The sequence below is a fragment of the Bombyx mandarina genome, chromosome 01 (assembly GCF_030267445.1).
Source record: "Bombyx mandarina strain Sakado chromosome 01, ASM3026744v2".
Lineage (NCBI taxonomy): Eukaryota > Metazoa > Arthropoda > Insecta > Lepidoptera > Bombycidae > Bombyx > Bombyx mandarina.
In genome coordinates, this window is record NC_143208.1 from 17,566,971 (window position 1) to 17,583,434 (window position 16,464).

The following is a 16,464-nucleotide window of genomic DNA, read 5'->3' on the forward strand; positions in this document are numbered from 1 at the left end:
CTGATACATTAATAAACAGATATTGGATGTTGTACGGCGTTTAGTTGTTACGGCTCGTGATTTGTCGATTTGTAAAGAAATTGCCTTTGGAAAATTTTCGATTGGCCTTTTAGATTTTAATGTTTGACAGATTAATAACTTGTTTCGTTAGGATTTCACTTGGATGTGTATGTAAGTGTGTGTATATATATTATTTATGTATTTCATTGGAATTGCGAGTGTGTAACTATCAAAACGAGATTAACAAGCAATGCTAGCTAGTAACATATCGACGCTTGAAAAGCAAACGTGACTAAGCGACAATGCGTGAACTTTACAGTAGACTAATTTAAAGTTGAAATACCTGAAAACAAAATTTATTTTGTCGAATCCAGCTGTAGTAGAATCTAGCTAGTAGCTGTAGGATTGAAATGATTTTAATAGACCTAGAAATATATATATTTTTTGCGCATCGAATATGGTAATTGCCTATCATTTTTGTACAAAGCAGTTATTGTCACTTAGTCACGTTTGCCTTTCAAGCGTCGATATGTTTTTTTAGGCACTATTCACAATTTCAAATCATGGGCACACGATTTATAAATGACTGTATACGTACATATTTTTTTTTATTGCTTAGATGGATGGACGAGCTCACAGCCCACCTGATGTTAAGTGGTTACTGGAGCCCATAGACATCTACAACGTAAATGCGCCACCCACCTCGAGATATAAGTTCTAAGGTCTCAGTATAGTTATTTATTTATTTTTATTTATCTGGAAAACAAACAGTACAATACAAACATATAATATTTTAAAAAATATAGCTGAAACAATAACCAAATATGTTTCCGCAATCAAAATCACATATAAGTAGAAAGTGAACGGAGAAGAGAAATTTAGAAATTTAAATTACAAAAAAACAAAGGCAACACAATACGCACATATTATTTTATACATCAACTTACACTATAAAACTATAATACGGATAGATGTATGTATTTTTTTAATTATATTGATCTTTCATTTGACCCACAAATTAACTTTTTATGTATGTAAAATGTTCATCATTAATTTAATATAATTGCCTATGAACGTTCAATAGCGGCATACATCACTGTACTGTTTTACAGCTAAAGAAATTAAGTATGATAATATCATTAAAATTATAAAAATTTGCAATAAACTAGGCGCAAAACTAAGCATCAAGAATAAATTAAAGCCTTCTAGAGATACGTATTGGCCTCATCAATGTCTTATAATTTTCAAATTCCATATCCACACCGAAGTACAACTTCCACTACGTAGCTTCTAACTCATACGTGCCATATGCTATTAATACTAACTACTCAATTAATGAAGCTATAACTTTGACATCTATGTGGTTTCCGAACGGAAATAACAAGGCGGTTAGGACGTTTCAATTCTGTGAGCTCGTCATAGTTTTAATGAATTCCTTCAAGTTTATACGTCATAGAATAATACACTTGAAACTTCGACGCCATACCTCAAAGTATCCACTTTTCCACTAGCCCTCAGTAACCATTTAACAGCAGATCGTCCAAATTTTTACTCCGAAAGAGTGATTTAAAAAATAAAAATAAAAAACTATAGTTACATAATTACAATTATGTATTTATATAAACATTTGTATGTGATTAATCTATATTCCAATTACGAAGTCCCATTTGACAGATGTCAATAGTCAAGTACTAATGTAGTAACGTAATTAGAATAGAGACTAGATTTTTTTTTTACTCAATCCTAGATTCACAAATCGTTTTTAATTGTCACTCAAATGGGAGGACGAGCTCACAGGCCACCTGATGTTAAACTGGCTATGGGAACCTATAGCCAACAAAAACGTAGATTCCTTCACCCACCTTGCTACATGAGTTTCAAGTCTCAGTTATTAAATGGTAGAACAACGGCTGCCCCATCAGTGAAACCCAAACGCATTACTGCTTCACGGCAGAAACAGGCAGGGTGGTGGTACCCACCCGTGCGGGATCAAAACAAGCCCTACCACTAAAAGGTTTTAAGTAATAGGATACTATTTTTTGTGTACACATTGAATTAGTCTGCAAAATAGAACAAAAATGTTTTGAAAAAAAAAAGGCTTCGATTTGTTTTATATAAATTACTCTCCGCGTCATCGAAACGCTATCGCTTCCGTTTCTATTAATTAACAATCACATGTAAGGAAGTCACCGGCAGCCGGTCGTGCAACATGTCGCGAGTATTCTAAACAATAATTGCGAGGTAGAAAATAATAAGTACTGCACGGAGGACTCGTATCCGTTCGCAATAAAAATGTAAAGCGGTGCCGATAAGCGTCGACGCGAAAGCTCCAATGTTGGAGACTAGTGAGGGGACCGCGTCTTATCGATATATGTATGGGTATCTGATTTAAGATAACATTTAAAAAAAAACTCTCGAACTCACATGATTTTCAGCTAATAATAACAGTATTACTGTTTAATGACTCCAGCGAAAATTTGTAATTGAAAAAAAATTGAGAATTGTAATTTTTAACGAACTTGTAAGAACAGATTGACCTGATCTCAGATCAGATCAGAAGATCTTAAGAAGTGAACTATTTTCCATATTCTGTTAACTGCAACACTAAGATGATAATCTTTTAAAACAAACTTGGATAATTGCCTCTAATATTATAACTAATGACCAAGCTTGGATAAGTTACAGCTGTAATCGAATATCGACAATTGCGCGCTACACTGACCGAGCCACGGAGTCGGTAGTTCGAGTTTTTGCCTCCGGATCAAAGCCGCGAGGTATTTTGTCACACAAAATATAAACGTTACTCGCTTCCTTCCTTCATCGAGGGTTATCTGAATGATTCATTGTACCCGACACGGAATGCTTTCAACAACCTATTAAATATAAACTGTAATGTTCCGTTACTGAGTTTTTGAGTGGAGTAATGCGGGTAGTTTCGTGTTTTTCTTTCTACGGAGTCCGACGCTGTATTAAGGTGGTGTTTTAGTTATTAGCTCAAGATTGGTATGTTAGCATAATGTGTTTTAGGGCTGTACTCCATTTTAATATTAAAACTATTACTATACTATAACTACTAACTACTATACTAACTATAACTATTAATTAAATTTTAATATTAATATTAAACTTAGATAGTTTACATGATTGTTGGCAGAAGTTGATTTGTAGGAACATAAAGCTATGATGATCTATCATTACTAGTGATCCCGCAGCAGTCGAAATTCGACTATAATTAATTGGAATTGTAAGTTTTTACACTATTATGATTGTATTTTATACTTCTATAATCATAAATTTCGCCAAAACTACACTATAAAAAATATTAACAAAGACAAACAATATTTAATCTATTCTCAATTTGACAACAGACGTCAAGAACAAAAGTTTGGCAATAAATAGTATGCATGCGTGTGTGCGTCAAATACATGGTATGTAGTGTGTGTAATGTTTTCTTTATTGATTTAATGTATCTTTTATGCATTATTTAAAAAAAGATATTAGCATTGTGCACTTCTTCTCTATATTCTCTATAAGTGTGGAAAATTTCATACTCCTCCGTCCGCGCAATTTTCGTAAAAAGGGATACAAAGTTTTTGCTTCACGGATTAATATATAGATGATTACGAAAATACTTTCACGGCTTAATCTATCGTTTTTGTTGTCATTATTATATTATTTCCGACGTTTCCGATACTTATATTCGTTTTTCTCTTCGATATTTGAAAATTTAGATTTTAGCGTAAATGTTTTCTGATAGTAAAATGCAAATCATAAAAACTAAAAACAAGTGTAGTAATTAAAACACCAAAGGAGAAACAAATGATGTCCCTCACTATGACACATCGCAGTGGATATGTGGTGATATAACCCAAGGAAGGTTCACATCAACCAGGCGACTGGTCGTAAAACTTATGCTAAATTCCTATGCACCATGATAAGAAGACTGTGTTATAAGGGCAAGAAGAATAAGAAGTTTCGAATTCTTTGCAGCAGGTAAGGCGTTGACCTTAATTGTCCGTGATCACGACATACCAAAGAAAATGCTACCTCTATTTTGACCAATAGCGCCGATATGAGGATGACCCCATCAAAATGCACTGACTCGTATCCAACATTTTGTGTCGAACTGCAGAACAATTAAGCAAGTAGTGAAAATACGCAAATTACTCATTTAGCCATATAATTCTTTTGCGTCTATTGAGTCTAATGCTCGGCGTATAGCTTAACGTGGTGTGGAAGGGAGAGATTATGTTTTAGCTGACTTCAAAAAAGAAGGGGTTCTCAATTCGACTTTAATGTGTGTTACCTCAGAACCTTTCCTAATAAAACTGATATAAAACATCAGATTTTTTTTTAATTTCGAACCTGTACACGTGGTCTCGTTTTGTCAAGATCTGCCCATTAGTTTTTCCATTGATCTTTAATATTGCAAATTTAATTGATTTGACTGTATTGATTTTTAATTACATTTATCTATTATTTGTTCTGCAGTTTTAATGTTTTACAGGTTAGATTAATTTTTTTAAACTAACCTAACCTATTCGTGATAAGGTAAGCAGAAATCATGGTAGCTATTTAGCTATTACTTTTTTTATTACTTTTTTAGGCAAACGAGCTTACGACCCGTCTGATGGTGAGTGATTACGGCCGCTTATGAACATGTCGTTCCAAATAAAAGGACCTCTAAATTGCAACCGCACGTTTTTTTTAAAATCTATTTGATTAAAATCAAACTTAAACGTGCGAAATTGAACAGCACGGGTCACATGCAAATATTATTCGCTTAAAACGTCAAATTCAAGCCGTTACAAACAAAAACTGAAACTTTAATCAAGGCTACCGTGTTGCGATCCGTCATTATAGACACTACAATCAAACTGTAAGCAATTTCAATAAATATACCAACAAGTTACGACGACAAAACTATCTTGAACTGTACGATGTAAGAATTTTCGTGGTTATAATGGTTTCGCTTACACTGGCTATAGTTTCAGATGGAATATGGTTTCTGGATTTTCTAATAAATAGTTTGGGATCACGATTCGAATAAATCGATATGTTTATTATTAGGAACTCTCTCACGATCTATGATTCACGTTTATCTAGGATTCAACAAATACATCGCGGGATACTTTGTGGGACCTGTTATGAAGTACGCAGCGGCTTGGCTGTGCCCCTGTCATCGCTGTTGTCTACAATCGACGGTAACTAATTACCATCGGAGGAACCGTATACTATTCTGTTGAAAGCAATAAAAATAATGAAGACAATAAATACCTGGTACTGGTGGTAGGACCTCTTGTGAGTCCGCGCGGGTAGGTACCACCACCCCGCCTATTACTGCCGTGAAGCAGTAATGCGTTTCGGTTTGAAGGGTGGGGAAGCCCTTGTAACTATACTGAGACCTTAGAACTTGTATCTCAAGATGGGTGGCGCATTTACGTTGCAGATGTCTATGGGCACCAGTAACCACTTAACACCAGGTAGGCTGTGAGCTCGTCCACCCATTCAAGAAATAAAAAACCTTTTTTCGAAATATATATCTCACGACTTATCTCATAATTAAAAATAATGGAAATAAATGAGTATATAATAAAAATAAATAGTCAAAGAATTATGTAATATATTTAGGGAACAAAGGGTCTAACAAACAATTAATAAAAATTTGAGCTGACGGTAGTTCAATTAACAAAGCATTGGGTGTTCAACTGGTCTAAACTAAATACAAAGAAAAAACGAATAAGGGGATCTATTGTTAAATTCTAAAACAACATTTATGCTGCCTACCTATTGTAGTAACCTCGTGAGGCTATGTATAGGAGAGTAGACGGGGCTTAGTCTGGCGACTTTGATAACACAAGCCCTAGCAAAAGCAGTGCTTCGCTGAATTTATCATCGGATCGGAAATTTAACCAATAGACACAGCCAATGAGTTTCTCGACGGATCTTCTCAGTGGGTCGCGTTTCCGATCCGGTGGTAGATTCTGCGAAGCACTGCTCTTGCTGGGGTCAGTGTTAGCAACACTCCGGTTTGAGCCCCGTGAGCTCACCTACACACGTTAGGGTGAAGCTGAAACAGCCTCTCAAGGCATATGTAGGGAAAAAAAAGGATCGGAAACGAGACTCACTGAGAAGTACATCATTCTATGAAAGCAGTGATAATTTTTATGATATGAGTAGCTTTTGGGATCACTTACAGCATAAACCTGTACTTGTTCACGGCTACAGAAGTTGCAAGGTAGACTTGAAGTCATGCGACATTTGAAATTTAGAAAAGACACCCCTACCCGATCCGGTGGACCAAAAGGTAAACATTCGACGTCGCCCTAAACACGTTATTACGGATCCTCCCGATCCATTAACGGTGCTTTTAGATACCTCAAGCACCGGTCACCGTCCTCGTCGAACCCATCGCTTGCGACGAAGGGCTCGACGAGTAAATTAACCCATAGACACAGTCCACTGAGTTTCTCGTCGGATCTTCTCAGTGAGTCGTGTTTCCGGTCCGGTGTTAGATTCTGCGAAGCAATGTTCTTGCTAGGTCCAGTGTTAGCAACACTCCCGGTTTGAGCCCCGTGAGCTCACCTACTAGTTCGGTGAATCTAGAATAACCCCTCGGAGTTGCTAGAACAGGTAGGGAAAAAAAGATACTAAAATTTAATTTTAAAATACATTCAATTATGTGCATTACTGCTTACACAAAATGACATATATTGGCGAATCACCAACTGAACAGTTCTCCTCGGTAGAAAAGACAAATTAATAATTTTCTATTTTTAATGCCTATTTAGTTCAATTTAATACGCCGTGACTAATTGTTCCGAGACATCGCGATATTATTAATTACCGAGTATTGAAAGTGGAGCGTAATTACTCGATAAGTCTATGAATAAATTGGAGCTATCGGATATGTAATGGTGGTGGAATGTTTTATGTGTACTTGCACTGCCGTGCGTGTTTGAGAAAAAGTCAAGCTTCCATCTTTAGTGGCAAGGTGCTCAGGGACTAACTATTAAAGACCGGATCTTTACGATTTTTGGCCACTGAGTCCGACATACGACGCGTGCTCCCTAGGCGCGGGAACCACGTATGAAATTCGGTTACAACCCGAAAATGTTTTTACTGAGCTGGTGTTGTGAAATGACCACCAACCAATACATAACCAATTACAATAATAAGACACATTATGCCCTTAACACGATTTACAGAAAATAAAGCATAAAATTAGGATGAAAAGCAACCTTCAAACTAAAATACTCAATTAAATCATTTCAATCACATTTTTCTTTTTAAATTTATTTATTCTGTTATTAGGCCCCCCACGAGACGATTCGATGACCCATTTCAAGGTCGTGCGAAACAACTAGGCACAAGCAGCGCAGGACTGCCAATTACAGCATAGGCACTTTGAGGATATCCAGCAGTGGACGTCTCTTGGCTAATAACGATGATTTATTCTATTAAGATCTAAGTCCGGATATATTCCTAATATTCACATGAAACTTGGTGCAGTATCATACATATAAATATCATAACATAACAAAATATCATACTTAACCCAGATTCGCGCTCGTTAATCAGACACATTACCCCATAGACTATAACCGTTCGTGTTATGTGTATTATTTCCGTTTTACGTCGTAACCAGTTTGCCGAATGCAAAACCCAACATTCATTTTCATTTAGTATATTGTACTGCACTATTTTGAAATTCATGAAATTCTAAATCCGCCATGATTGTCTTAAGGGTGCGCGCGTAACGATATAGTCGTTTTCTTTCGTAAATAAATTTAGTGCTATCCGTCGTTCGAATAATGATTTTTTTTACCTAAGCTAATAGCCTTGAACGCTATTTCAACGTAACCTTAACTAGTAGGTGAGCTCACGGGGCTCAAACCGGAGTGTTGCTAACACTGACCCTAGCAAGAGCAGTGCTTCGCAGAATCTACCACCGGATCGGAAACGCGACCCACTGAGAAGATCCGCCGAGAAACTCAGTGGGCTGTGTCTGTGGGTTAATTCGCTCGTCAAGCCCTTCGTCGCAAGCGACGGGTTCGACGGGGACGGTGACCGGGAATGATTTAACCCTTTTAGTAGTAAGCTTATTTTCACATATTTTACATAAATCGCTAAAGGATTTTTGAAAAAAGTACCTTATCAAAAATCTTAATTAAAAAAAAACACAAAATCAATACTGTGAATTTAGAAAAATAATTTTAAATTGTTGCATTATAACATCGATATATTATATATGGTAATATATCGATGCATTATAACGGTTATTAACTTATTAAAAACGTCAAACATGCGCGCGCTAAGACGCATCCGTACAGGTTAATTACTTTACAATGAAATTGCCCAAATAGTCGGTATTCCGACGCTCTGCACTTTAAACGCATCGATGGAGAGTCAATCTATCGACGGTTCGTGCTCATGACATAAATAAAACTCACGAATGTCTGTACGTGCATACGCAAAGATGAAACAGAACCTTGTCCGTGACAAAAGAAAAGAGAAAATTTAATATCCAAAATGAATTAAAATCTTCAAGTACTAGTGATAAGCTCTTTATTTTCGAACACTCAACGAAAAATAATATACTGAATTAAAGATAACAGAACAATACAACGAAAACGTGGATGGCTTCTTCATCAGTTCCGCGGACTGTTTAACTGTTTTAATTATTATAATAAAGAAAGTATTGGAAAAGAAGACTAAAAGTGCAACAGTGGAATAATTTTTTTTTTATATGCCACGGTCCCAATTCTACATATACATATATATAATGAGTCTTACACTACTTGTGCCTTAACCATCTTGTCGTGGCCGCTGGAAACTACATACCCGATCCTGTAGACCGAATGGTAAACAGTCGACGTCGCCCAAAGCACGTCATCACGGATCCTCCTGATCCATTAACGGTGCTTTTAGGCACTACAAACACCGGTCACCGTCCTCGTCGAACCCGTCGCTTGCGACGAAGGGCTCGACGAGCGAATTAAGCCACAGACACAGCCCACTGACTTTCTCGCCGGATCTTCTCAGTGGGTCGCGTTTCCAACCCGGTGGTAGATTCTGCGAAGCACTGCTCTTGCTATGGTCAGTGTTAGCAATTCTCCGGTTTGAGCCCCGTGAGCTCACCTACACAAGCTAGGGTAAGCTGAAATAGCCTCTCAAGGCTATCAGCACAGGCAGAAAAAAAAAAAAAAAAAACCAAAAAAAAACCTTGTGCCGAGATATTTTGTACGTAAAGAAATCCTCGCAGCCGTTTAATTTAAACATGCCCTCAAAAAGTGTTTGTTTACAGTTTTTCGTTACATCCATAATTCTGTTCAATGTCTTTTTTTTTGTCTATAAAAATATAAAGTTACTGCATCAAATTTGCAAATTTAGACATATCAGATCTCTGTCATTACTATTCGGTCTGTAAGTTTATGTATGTAAATTTGAATAAATTAATCCTTAAAATAATCCGAATAAAAACCTTGAACACGCACTCTCGCTTTTCTTAATATAAAACCTCGCATTTCAAAAAAAACGTAACAATTTTCGTAGCGTATCGGCTACCGTTTCAATGAAATAAAAATTATCGACCTGTGCTTATAATATTTTTATAATGCCTAATGAGGGCCTGAGATCCCCCGAGCCGGCACGATCTGTCCGACAGGCCATCCGAAACATATAATAATAATAAAATTTACATACGTTTTTTTTTAAATCGTTACAAATTATCGACTTCATTCGTTTCGCGGGTTTATAAATAGTATTTAATGAACTGCTATTAAAGTTCATTTTGTTTTGTTTTCATTTTGGTTCCTTCCCATAAGCTGCAGTCAAGTCTTGACTATACCTGAGAATGGAAATCAAAAACTTGCCAACCATTTTATTACCAGTATTCCAAAGATCATCAATCGTTTGAAATTATTTAACCGTTCCTTTTATATAACTCGAACATCCGTCATAGAGCCTAACATATCAGTGCTATGCGAGAGCATTTGGTAGGAGTCTTTTTTTAAGCAGGTGGTTTCCTTTTCGTCCCATTTAAATTTGGTCCAGTTCTAACAATGGCATCCATGACAAAACTAAGCCAAGGTAGGTTTGCTACTATATACATAGTTATAGGTGACTTGTGCTTGTGTGGAGACGCTCAGCCCACTGAGTTTCTCGCCGGATCTTCTCAGTGGGTCGCGTTTCCGACGCAGGGCTCTTGCTAGGGCCAGTGCTAGCAACACTCCCGGTTTATTAAAGCCTTTATAAGTAAATGTGCATACGGTCTTTCTAATTTTGAGTGATGACTTACGTCAACGTTGATAGGAAAAAAACGGCGAGTGGCATCTTAAAATCCTATTTAAATAACGACATAGCGTTTAGGAACAGGTCATAGCGTTTAGGAAACAAGCTGAGGATTTATTCATTCATTCCAAAATTGAATAGCACGCTACAAAAAGGTTCTGCAAACGCACTGTGGATGAACGCAGAGGTTCTTTGTGGTATGGATGAATTCTGCTCTGATGACGGGCGCTGTGATGATAAAACGAGATGACGTCATCATCTCAAACAATTCCTCAGAGCATTCAGAAAGCTCTGCAATATTCTGTATTGCATATATCATCCATGTGAGAAAGATAACTATAATCCTGAGAACGTGTTCTTTAAAAACTTCAAGGTACTTTCATCATCATCATCATCATCATCAGCCTTTATCTGCCCACTGCTGGACATAGGCCTTCCCCAATGCCTTCCACATAATGCGGTCCTCCGTCTTCCGCATCCAACGACTTTTTTTTATTTATTTTTTATTGCTTAGACGGGTGGACGAGCTCACAGCCCACCTGGTGTTAAGTGGTTACTGGAGCCCATAGACATCCACAACGTAAATGCGCCACTCACCTTGAGATATCAGTTCTAAGGTCTCAAATATAGTTACAACGGATGCCCTACCCTTCAAACCGAAACGCATTACTGCTTCACAACAGAAATAGGCAGGGCGGTGATACCTACCCGCGCGGACTCACAAGAGGTCCTACCACCAGTAATTACGCAAATTATAATTTCCCGCCGTACTTTAACAATTTAATATTAAATACTTATATAAAGAGGGTGATTGTTCAAATTGTGTATTTTTTTTTATGTATCTTATATAATTAAATCGCCGATCCTTTTTTTATTTTGATCAACCGTGAAACCTACAAAATATTTGCATAGAATTTAATCTTCAATAACAATCAGAAACTAACAAACCCCACGATTGTCTAATTCAATCTCAACGGTAACTGAAATTTAAATGAAATAAACTCCGAAAAATCATTTCGCAACAATAGTTATGGACGCAACAGGAGCCCAATAAAATCGTTTGACTATAATAATAAAAAACGTTTGTATACGATATTGAAGGACGGGAGAGGACGCCCTGCGGTCTACCGTCGCAGCCTCAAGTGACGTTTGCTCTATGACAACCGCGCCACCGCGGGGTTCCCTGTTGCGAGCAGTGCTTCTCAAATTATTTTCATTACACGGTTTGCGATCCACTAACAGTGCTTTTAAGTACCCCAAGCACCGTTCATCGTTCTCGTCGAACCCGTCGCTTGCAACGAAGGGCTCTACTAGTAAATTAACCTACAGACACAGCCCACTACGTTTCCAGTGTTAGCAACACTCCCGATTTGAGCCCCGTGAGCTCACCTACTAATTCGGTGAATCAGGTTACTAGAATAGGTAGAAAAAAAAAACGAGGTTTACGTAAAACCGAAATCAGTGTGTGACAATTTGAGCATAAATACGGTCATTTTGTTTGTTAAAACGTTGCTCAATTGTAAAAAATTTCTAATCCGTAAACAAATTTTTTCAATGACCTCCCTTTGCGTACCGCTTCAGTAGTTGTTTCAATTTTACCACCCTATTCTCTTTTAAATTATCAGTTAAGAAATGACCAGTACGTCTCTAATAGGCTGCAAGTTCTAAGTCATCTTTTAAAATACGCGACATGGTTCTAGGTGCTATCTTCATCTCCCGAGATAAAATCTTTTGCTTCCGGACAGGATTTCTTCGAATTCTTTCCCTTACTGCTTTGACCACCTTTTTCGTACGAACACTACGTGGACAGCCAGATCTCATTCTGTCACAAACAGAGGAGGTCTCATTGCACCTATTAATAGCCCGGTACACAAACATTTTACTAATACCAAGCGTATGGAGAGTTTTAAAAATTGCATTTGGCTCCATACCTACTTTGTGTAATGCAATCACAGCGATTCGGTTCTCTTTATCACCCCACTCCATTTTAATATCGCAAAATATTGTACAATGTATTGGCGCCAAAATGAGAAAACTCAATGAGCAATCATATAAAAATGACAGATTCCAAATTCAAATGTAATATTTTGTTTATTTTTAATTACAGTAACAGTATTTATGGCCAGACTAAGTATTTATTGGTTTTATAAATAAACGCTATCATAAGTTTCGGCCAGTTTCAGAATTATATCGACGCTTGAAAGGCAAACGTGACTAAGCGACAATAGCTGCTTTATACATAAATGATAGGCAATAACGATATTCGATGCGCAAAAAAAATATATTTCTAGGTACATTAAAATCATTTCAATCATAGAGCTAGATTCGTTAAAATAGAATTTTTTCAGGTATTTCAACTTTAAATTAGTCTACTGTAAAGTTCACCACCATTGTGGACACGACCTGGACACGGCGGAGCATACGCTCACTGTCTGCCCCGCTTGGGAGGTGCAGCGCCGTGTCCTGGTCGCAAAGATAGGACCGGACTTGTCGCTGCCTGGCGTCGTGGCGTCGATGCTTGGCGGTGACGAGTCCTGGAAGGCTATGCTCGACTTCTGCGAGTGCACCATCTCGCAGAAGGAGGCGGCGGGGCGAGTGAGGCAAAGCTCTCCTCACTACGCAGAAATCCGCCGCCGCCGAGCAGGGGGTCGGGACCGGGGTCTCGTCCGTAACCCGGCCCCCTAAGAGCTTCGGGCTCCACCCGTTTTATGCGGGAAGGAGCCTAGGCGTGGGGCGGCGTGGTAAGCCGCCTTCCCCCGACCGCTCCGGGGGAAGGTGTAGCGCGGCGCCATCAATGCGGGCTCTTGGCCCGTCGACCGAGGGAACCGGCGGTCGTGTCGCTGGCGGCCGCCGGTCCGGCGTCTGGGGGACGGCGGGATGGATGTAATATGCTCTGCGTAAACCCTGTCCCGCCGTCTCAATAGCTCCGACTGGGTTCCCGCCCGGTCTGGGGTAGGGCGCCGGTTGTGAGCGGCAGGAGTTTTTAGTGAGGTTCAAGTCCCACATACCCCACCCGCACGGCGGGTGGGGATCAGGCGATTTTCTCCTGTGGAAAAAAAAAAAAAAAAACTGTAAAGTTCACGCATTGTCGCTTAGTCACGTTTGCCTTTCAAGCGTCGATATATAGAATTGAAGTTTGAGAGCCACCGATACCCATGATTGATATATTAAAATGTAGGTACTCAAGTTTGCCGGTGGTTTTCGGGCGTTGCACAATCACCCCTCTGTTATTAATATGTCGCAGTTCACAAATTGAATTTCGTTCGGCGACGCGTGATTTTATTAAGTTTTTCGTTATATAACATTATGTCCTTTTTTGCAGATTTTTTTGTTGTTGCATAGATTGGTGGATGAAATCACAGGCCACCTGGTGTTAACTGGTTACCAGAGCCCATAGACATCTACAACGTAAATGCCGCAACTTACCTTGAGATATGAGTTCTAATGTCTCAGTATAGTTACAACGGCTAACTAACTAACTTAAGACACCACGTTGAACTGCCTATATTATTTCAAGATGAAGTTCAAAGTTAATCGGAAAATCACTTCAGCAAATTGAGATATACCTCAAGTCTCAAAGTGAATGTTGGCATGCACGTTGTGTGACCGTGGGCTTATGAATTTAGAAAAAAAAAGACTATAACTGTCGATCATGATCGATACTTTTTCTCTATGTACTTCAAATATATGGTGGTAGGTACTTTTTACTGGTGGTAGGACCTCTTATGAGTCCGCGCGGGTAGGTACCACCACCCTGCCTATTTCTGCCGTGAAGCAGTAATGCGTTTCGGTTTGAAGGGTGGGACAGCCGTTGTAACTATATTGAGACCTTAGAACTTATATTTCAAGGTGGGTGGCGCATTTACGTTGTAGATGTATATGGACTCCAGTAACCACTTAACACCAGGTGGGCTGTGAGCTCGTCCACCCGTCTAACCGATAAAAATAAAATAATCTCAACAATTACATGAGAATTTCCCCAAAGCACGAACATATCAACCATTGTATAGTCGATAAAATGCTAAAGTTCAACAAACCCTTTCCCAGGGCCGTCCGGGTCCCGGTTACTTTACATCAATCATATTGGTTCGCAAACCAATATGTATTATTTGCCAATATTTATGACATAGAATTACACGGAGCCGACTCACACGATTGAAGTTTGCGCATTTTCATCGAGCTATCGTGCCCATTCGCTTGCATTTATTATTTTAATTTTTTTAGTCTCCAGTTATACTTTTTTTTCTTAACATTCAAAGAGTAGAATTATAATAAGCGGAGAATTCTATAAAAGTGCTGAAATTTAAGAACACTACATCCAACATAAGAGAAATACCGTTCAAAACACAGAGTTTTACGTAACGACATTGTAAAGTCATTTAAAAAACAATTTGTTTTATTATTGTTATAGATTAGTGAATCAGCTCACGGCCCACCTAATATTTAGTGGTTATCAGATCCAACAGACAACACAGCATGTATATATGCACTACACGTTTTAATTGTAACTACCTCACTCTTTAAGCCGGTCATCAAATAGGCAGGACTGTGTGTGCCGACCTGTGCGGACTCACAGAGCTCTGGTAATTATACAAATACTAGCAGTTAACCGCGACAAAACTAAATTCCTGAGGGTGTCGAGGGTCACACGTGAGAACACAGTCCATAAAATTATTGGCCATAATACTTTTGGATCTGGGAATGAATTTGTGTGCTTGGTTCTCTGTTAATAAATAATAATGACATAACAGCAGAAATAGTTAAGAATATTGTCGCTGAATAAATGTTACTTCTTCTTGAAAATTCTGTCATGAAATATCAAAATTCTTCTTTATAAAACTCTACTGAGACCCATTCTTACTTATGGCTCAGAAAATGGGTACTCTGCAAAAATAATGAGAACCGTCTACTTGTGTTCGAGCGTAAGTAAGATCCTAGGGCGGATATTCGGTGCTGTGCAGGAAAACGGTATATGGAGGAGGAGGACGCAATATAACCACGACTTATATATGATAAATACAAGGATCCTAATATCATAAAAAACTATAAAAATATGTAATTCGAATGGAGGAGGCCAGAACGCCAAGACAACAATTATATGGCAAACCAAAGGGCTGCAGAAGTCGTGGCAGGCCCAAATTCCGATGGTTAGATTGCGTAAGAGACTCAAAGTTATCGGTATCAAGAACTGGAAGGAGAAGCCCTGAACAGAGCAGTCTGGAGAGACATACTGGACCAGGCTTAGGCCCACCCTGGGCTGTAGGGCCTAAGAGGATGATGAGCAGTTAACCGCGACGTCACCCATATGCTCAAGAAAAGGGTCAATGTAGGTTCCCGCGGGAATGAGAGGTTTTTTCGAGATAAAAGGTAACCTAAGTCACCCACCTGACTTAATATATTTTTGTATTTAAGAAAAATATGTCAATCCGTTGCTTTGTTTCGATTTGAAAGAAGGACACAATCAAACACATATTTATGATAATATCTTCTTATGAGAAAACAAACATCATTTTCATCTTTTTTCGAACCATGTGAAAACCACGCCCATTTCCCATCATAGATCTGCACAAGAACTAAATAAATGATAATAATGTATCTAACACTATCATTCAACACTAAATTCGTGGTAACATTTTACGGTTAGCAATTTCGCTTTCAAAGTGTCAATATCAATTTCAAATATGGCTTTTGTGCATTTATTTACGTGTGTTTGAAACTATGGGAAGATATTCAGAATCGCAGTTTTTGCTCGAATTCCAATTTACAAGATATAGCAGTATATTTCTGGTCAATTCATGTTTTCAAATAGGTTTTGGTGCGCTCGCTTTGACTTTTTATTTACTCTGACTAAATACTACGTAGCATTTAACGCATAGTAAAGGAAAACGAGGAATATCGCAAAATCCTCAAACGAGACTGATGTGAGTAAGTCAATTTGAAACTTCTCTGTCGATTCTCCCGCTACTTATTTTTTTTTTTATTGCGTTGATGTGTGGACGAGCTCTCAGCCCACCTGGTGTTAAGTGGTTACTGGAGCCCATAGACATCTACAACGTAAATGCGCCACACACCTTGAGATATAGTTCTAAGGTCTCAGTATAGTTACAACGGCTGCCCCACCCTTCAAACCGAAACGCATTAGTGCTTCACGGCAGAAATAGGCCGGGCGGT

General features: G+C 38.4%; 1 protein-coding gene across 1 annotated transcript in view; it reads right to left on the reverse strand.

The window, feature by feature from the left end:
• Positions 1 to 16,464, reverse strand: part of LOC114252812 (protein bric-a-brac 1) — a 360,826-nt gene that overhangs the window by 329,456 nt on the left and 14,906 nt on the right. The gene's annotated exons all lie outside the window — the stretch shown is intronic.